Source organism: Pseudophryne corroboree, unplaced genomic scaffold (assembly GCF_028390025.1).
Source record: "Pseudophryne corroboree isolate aPseCor3 unplaced genomic scaffold, aPseCor3.hap2 scaffold_143, whole genome shotgun sequence".
NCBI classification, from domain to species: Eukaryota; Metazoa; Chordata; class Amphibia; order Anura; family Myobatrachidae; genus Pseudophryne; species Pseudophryne corroboree.
The window spans coordinates 650,333-657,894 of NW_026968057.1; positions in this window are offsets into that span (position 1 = coordinate 650,333).

Genomic DNA, 7,562 nt, shown 5'->3' on the forward strand with positions numbered 1-7,562 from the left:
GCTGAGTAAGTGCTGAGCTGTGCAGCTCTTGTGCACATGTGATCACACACCTGCACAGCAAATTTTCCCTTCCGCTGTAGGCGGCAACTACCTGATTACAGGGATGCAAAAAACACACCCTAGCGATCAGGTCTGAATTACCCACAATGTGCATATTTGCAGAGCAACAAGCTACAGGGAGCCTTCCACCCCCCCCCCCCTTCCCCATGGGAAGGGGGGGGGGGTTGTTTGGGTTAGCTGGACATTCCCCAAAAAAGTGACTGTCCTGCAAAAATTGGGATAGTTGGGAGGTATGTTCAAATACATTTATTGTTTTGCATGCAGGGTAAATACTGGCTTCTTTGACATTTAGCCACAAATGCTGCACAGCTGAATTACAGTATTACACTGCAATTAACAGTTATGCTAGGACATTCCCCCTCCCAAATCTACCTCTCTCTGCATGTTACATCTGTCCCACAGTGGCGTGCGGTGAGGTCAGTGGCTAGTGAGGCACTACAGCCATAATGTCCGCCGAATCCTGCCGATGACCCTTAGCCAATGCCCGCTACTGCCTCTGAGCCGATACCCGCTGCCACCGCCAATGGCTTACAAACTCGCCCACAATCAACTGACCCAGCCCTCCACCACTAATTTCTATCTCAGTCCGATGCCGCCAATGCCCGCTGCCTGCCTGCTCATTGTTCTCGTTATATATTATAAATTTTTAAAGAAAAAAAAAATGAGTGTTTGGGACTGGGAAGGGTGAGGGAGGAGGACATGAATGCAATTTTGTTGTCCAGGGCTTCCATTAACTTAAAGGAGAAGGGTCTGAATGGGTTAAAAAAAATGCGTGAGGTCCCCCCTCCTTAGTATAACCAGCCTCGGGCTCTTTGAGCCGGTCCTGGTTATTTAAATACTGGGGGAAAAATTGGACAGGGGTTCCCCGTATTTAGACAACTAGCACCGGGCTCTTAGCCTTCTTCCTCAGACATGTCGACACACGTGTACCGACACACCACACACACAGGGAATGCTTTTTCTGAAGACAGTTTCCCCACAAGGCCCTTTGGAGAGACAGAGAGAGAGAGTATGCCAGCACACACCCCAGCGCTATATAACCCAGGAATAACACAGTAACTTAATGTTTGCCCAGTAGTGCTGCTGTATGTAATTTGCGCCGAATTATGTGCCCCCCCCCCTCTTTTCAACCCTCTTGTCTACCGTGGTTTCAGCAGGGGAGAGTCTGGGGAGCTTCCTCAGCGGTGCTGTGGAGAAAAAATGGCGCTGGTGAGTGATGAGGGAGAAGCCCCGCCCCCTCAGCTGCGGGCTTCTGTCCCGCTTAAACTGTAAAATTGGCGGGGGCTCATATATATATACAGTGCCCAGCTGTATATGTGTTATATTTTTGGCAAAAAGAGGTTTATATTGCTGCCCAGGGCGCCCCCCCTGCGCCCTGCACCCTTACAGTGACCAGAGTATGTGAGGTGTATGGGAGCAATGGCGCACAGCTGCAGTGCTGTGCGTTACTTCAGTGAAGATCATGAAGTCTTCTTCCGCCGCTGAAGTCTTTCTTTTCTTCTCATACTCACCCGGCTTCTATCTTCCGGCTCTGCGAGGGGGACGGCGGCGCGGCTCTGGGACGGACGGCGAGGGTGAGATCCTGTGTACCAATCCCTCTGGAGCTAATGGTGTCCAGTAGCCTAAGAAGCAGGGCCTTGCAACTCAGAGAGTAGGGCTGCTTCTCTCCCCTCAGTCCCTCGATGCAGGGAGTCTGTTGCCAGCAGTGCTCCCTGAAAATTAAAAACCTAACAAAATACTTTCTGTCAGAAAGCTCAGGAGAGCTCCTGAAAAGCACCCAGTTTCCACTGGGCACAGTATCAAACTGAGGTATGGAGGAGGGGCATAGAGGGAGGAGCCACTGCACACCCAGAACTAAAGTCTTTCTTAAAGTGCCCATGTCTCCTGCGGAGCCCGTCTATCCCCATGGTCCTTACGGAGTCCCCAGCATCCTCTAGGACGTTAGAGAAAATAGGATTTTAATACCTACCGGTAAATCCTTTTCTCTTAGTCCGTAGAGGATGCTGGGCACCCGTCCCAGTGCGTACTGTGTCTGCAGTTATTAAATGGCCCTTAACTCCAGAACATTTATGTGGAGACAACTTTCCCGACTTGACCATCTTCCTTGGATGTTTTCACCCTGTGTGACTGCTTCCCAGCCTCGGAGGGTTGCATCCGTGGTCCCTAGGATCCAGTCCTGGATCCCGAACCATCGCCCCTCTAGGAGGTGAGAACTGTGCAGCCGCCAATGGAGTGATATTCTGGTCTTGGAAGACAGGATTATCCTCCGGTGCATGTGTAGGTGGGATCCGGACCACTTGTCCAACAGGTCCCACTGGAACACTCTAGCATGGAACCTGCCAAACTGAATGGCCTCGTAGGCCGCAACCATCTTCCCCAGCAACCGAATGCATTGATGGATTAACACTCTTGCTGGTTTCAGAATTTGTTTGACCAGACTCTGGATCTCCATAGCCTTTCCACTGGAAGAAAACCTCTTCTGTGTCCAGTATCACTCCCAAAAACAACAACCGTGTCATTGGGACCAACTGCGATTTTGGCAAGTTTAGGAGCCAACCATGTTGTTGAAGAACTGTCAGGGAGAGTGCAATGTTTTGCAACAACTGGTCCCTGGATCTCGCCTTTATCAAGAGATCATCCAAGTACGGGATAATTGTGACTCCTTGCTTGCGAAGGAGAACCATCATTTCCGCCATCACCCTGGTGAAAATCCTCGGAGCCGTGGACAGACCAAACGGCAATGTCTGAAATTGGTAATGACAATCCTGAATTGCAAACCTCAGGTAGCTTGATGCAGTGGCTAAACGGGAACATGTAAGTAGGCATCCTTATGTCTACCAAAACCATGAAATCTCCTTCCTCCGGACCGGAGATCCCTACCCTGAGAGATTCCATCTTGAAATTGAATTTCTTTAGGTAGAAATTGAGGGATTTCAGATTTAAGATTGGTCTGACTGAGCCGTCCGGCTTCGGGACCACGAAGAGGCTTGAATAAAAGCCTTCTCCCTGCTGACTAATGCCGATTTGAACAATCGGTGAGGGGGAACGTCTTGAAACCCCAGTTTGTACCCTTGGGACACTATTTGTAAAACCCACGAGTCCAGGTCCAAATTAATCCAGTACTGACTGAAGTGTTTTAGACGTGCCCCCACTGGTGTGGGCTCCTGCAAGAGAGCCCCAGCGTCATGCAGTGGATTTGGCAGAAGCAGAGGACGATCTCTGCTCCTGCGATCTTGAAGAGGCTACAGACCTCTTCCCTCTTCTCCTTCCTCTACCTGCAAAGAAATGGGAATCTTAACTTCTTGCATATCTATTGGGCCAAAATGACTGCGTTAGATAATGATGCGTCTTCATCCGTTGAGAGGGAACATAGGGCAAGAAGGTTGACTTACCTGCGGGAGCTGCCGAGATCAAATTAACTAGGCCGTCGCCAAACAAGGCTTCACCTTCATAGGGAAGAGACTCCCTTTCTTCTTGGAGTCAGCATCAGCATTCCCTTGGTGAATCCACAATGCCCTCCTATCCGAGACTGCCATGAAATTGGCCCGTGAACTCAAGAGTCCTATATCCCTTGCAGTCGTAAGTATGCTGCAGTGTCCTTGATATGATCCAACGTAAGGAGCATCCCATGTCTCCAGGATATCTATATTGGATGACAAGGTATTCGACCAATTCTTGAATACTACTACTCACCCATGCGCATGTAATGGCAGGTCTAAGTAATGTACCCGTGGTTACATAACTAGAAATAATGTAGCTTCCTGCATACGATCCGCTGGATTTGTGACAGGGCCCCGTGCAGAACAGGGGGTGACTCCCACTTTATTCTGTCCGCGGCAGGAAATAAATAAACAACCGGAAACCTTTTGGGGATTTGAAACCATCTTGTCGAGCTGGCCCAGACTTTCTCAAACAGAGATGAAGGAACGTTACATCAGCTTTCATTATATATCTATATATACATACAAATAGACCCCTTTGTCAGGAACAGCAGGGTCCTCAGTGATGTTAATATGTCCTTAATATCCACAATCATGTACTGAATGCTCCTTGCCAATATTGGATCTAATCAGGAAATATTATGGTCGACATAGTAATCAGTATCCGAGTGTCAGGCCCGGGTGTTTTTGTGAATCCGTTAACCCGGAACCAACCACAGGTGTAGGTGCTGGGCTATGAAGAAAGCAGGGAGGACGAAGAAAGTTCCGATTCATATATTTATTCAAAATAATAATTCAGTAAAGGGTTAACTGACAAGTTGGTAATCATCATATTATACTGAAGTATTGCAGGAATAATATGCAAGAGAAAACTCAAAAATAAATAAAAGAAATGTTCATGGAAACATATGCAAAACAAGCTGATGAATAAATGTTGGATTGTCCAAATATAAACAAGCTTTGATGCAGAACTGCAGAATGTGATTAACTGGATAATGCAGACATGAAGAGATAACTGTAAGGATTTGCAATGGAGTTGAGAGTTAACTGAGAGACTGTGAAGAATTATCCTTGTTATGACAACATAGCAAATATAAACAAACTTTGATGCTGAACTGTAGAATGTTATTAACTGGATAATGCAGACATGAAGAGATAACTGTAAGGATTTGCAATGGAGTTTTGAGAGTTAACTGAGAGACTGTGAAGAATTATCCTTGTTATGACAACATAGCAAATATAAACAAACTTTGATGCTGAACTGTAGAATGTTATTAACTGGATAATGCAGACATGAAGAGATAACTGTAAGGATTAGCAATGAAGCTTTGAGAGTTAACTGAGAGACTGTGATGAATTATCCTTGTAATGACAACATAGCAAAAGGTACTGAATTGGGTTACTTGCGGGTTCCGGAGATCACTGTGAAACTGTAGTAGAAGACAAGGTGATGAATGGGTTAAATGCAGAGTTGAACAAACGAACAGCTGAGAGAAATGAGATCCTGCAGACTTTGTAGGATAGGCAGACTGACAAGGTAACCTCATGCAGGACACTGGGAATCCAAGTATTTCCAATAGGTGTGCAATTGACTGATAGCACAATGGAGAGCCGGTAGATCTTTGGCAGTGAAGGCTGCAAACGGACCTCTGGGAACGGAGGCGATATCTGGACCACGGGAATCACACAGGAATGCACGGAGAGAGTTCAGAGCTAGAGCACAGCTTTGATACAACAAAGCACTGGCCCAGAGTAACATAATCCCAGCCTACTTAAAGGCAGCACAAGCACGGGATTGGCTTACACCTGCCCACAGGTGTTTTCACAAGTGCTCTGTATTAGCTATTTGGTCTCCAACATGGCCACCTCCTATACAGCAGACACACCGCAGTGCCTTAGGCCATTTGGTCCCCGCACTCACAGTTCCCAGACTCTGCATCACCTGTGCCATTGATCACGCCGTGTCCCCACACGGGCGCACAGCACCGCAAGCAACCGCACTGGCAATGGATGAACCCCAGAACCCGCAGAGGTGAGAGACCGGTTCGTGACAGTACCCCCTCTTCTACGGGTGGTCTCCGAACACCTTTGAACCTTGTCAGGATTTTTGGAGAAGTATTTCTGTACCAGTCTTGGAGCATGAACATCTTCAGAGAAAACCCAGGATCTCTCCTCCGGACCGTAACCCTTCCAGTCGACCAGAAACTGTAAACGACCATATCAGGAACGTGAGTCCACAATCTCTTTAACTTCAAATTCCTCATTCTGCAAAGAGTGAACTTTAGGAGATTTGGACTGGGTAGTACGGAACTTATTGAGAATCAAAGGCTTCAGTAAAGATGTATGAAAGGCGTTAGGAATTCTCAAAGACGGTGGCAATTTGACTTTGTATGACACAAGGTTGAGTACCTTTACAATGGGAAATGGACCAATAAACCTGAGAGCAAATTTCTTAGAAGGAACTTTGAACTTGAGATTGCGCGTAGAAATCCAAACTTGGTCTCCCACTTAGTAATTCGGTACAGCTTTACGTTTTCTATCTGCAAAAGATTTATAACGAGTGGAAGTTTTGACCAAGGACTTACGTACACAACTCCAGATGCTAGATAGACGTTGAAGCTCTTGATCTGCTGCTGGAACCTCTAGGGCTGGCAAAGGATGAAACTCTGGTGGAGAACTTCTTGGACTCTTATGTTGGGCACATTTAGGACATGCTGCTATAAACTCTTGGACATCGGCTTTGAGACGTGGCCACCAATAAGACTGTTGAATAAATTCGAGAGTCTTTAGAACCCCATGATGACCCATGAAGGAAGAGGAGTGAGCCCAGGTAAGCAGCCGTTTTTGGAGACTTGTGGCAACACAGCTCCTACTGCTTCTGTAGATGCATGCACCTCTAATAGAAAGGGACGATTCAACTCAGGCTGTCGAAGAATGGGGGCTGACACAAAGGCTTGCTTTAAATCAGAGAAGGCTTTGATTGCTTCAGAAGACCAGTTCGTAGGATTTGCTCCCTTGCGAGTTAGGGCTGTGATAGGAGCAGCTAACGTAGAATAATTCTTAATGAATCTCCTATAGAAATTAGCAAAGCCAAGAAATCGCTGAATCCCCTTGAGAGTTGTAGGAGTGGACCAATCCCGGAGAGCTCGCGTCTCTGGGATGGATAGCGGATGAATTTGTCCCCTAGGAGGGGTCTTGCCCGGAACCAGGACGACTGGGCAGTCCCATTCACTATGAGGAGGTAGAGAGTCTGCTGCTTGCTTACTGGAAACATCCGCAAGGGATTGATACACCGGAGGTAGATCGGAAAGGCTAATTGACCGAAGAGGTACAATTGCAGCTACACAGTCCTTGGTACAAGATTTACCCCATGAAAGGACTTCCATGGTTTGCCAATTGAGTTGAGGATTATGTTTCTGCAGCCAAGGTAAACCAAGTATCACATCTTGAGAGGCTTTGGGAATCACGTAGAAGGAGAGGTATTCGGAATGGAGCTCACCAACTTTCATCTTGAGACATACGGTTCGATGAGTAATTATACCATCTGGAATTCGACTTCCATCCACTGCTGTAACGGCAACTGCTGCTTCCAGAGGCATGGTTCGAACTTTAGACCGCATGACAAAGGCTGAGGAGATGAAGTTCTCGGCTGCCCCGGAATCTAGGAGAGCTGAAACTTTCACTGTAGAACTTGGAACTTCTAATTGAATAGACAAGGTCGGCTCTTTCCCAGAACGTGATTCTAGAGTAACTCCTAGCTTAACCTCTCTTGAATAAGCTAGGAGGCGAGAGTTTCCCGGTCGGAGTTTGCAGAATTTAACTAAATGTTCGGAGGACCCACAGTACATGCAGAGGTTACCCTGTCGACGACGAAGTCGTTCCTCCTCTGTGAGGCGAGAGCGCCCAATCTGCATAGGTTCTTCAGTCATTACTGGAGACTGTGATGAAGAATCTTGTCGAGGTCTAGGATGATCACGTGGACTGGATCGCTCTGCCCTGGATTTCTCTAAACATCGCTCCCTGTGACGTAGGTCAAATTTGTTACAGAGAGAAATCAATTCA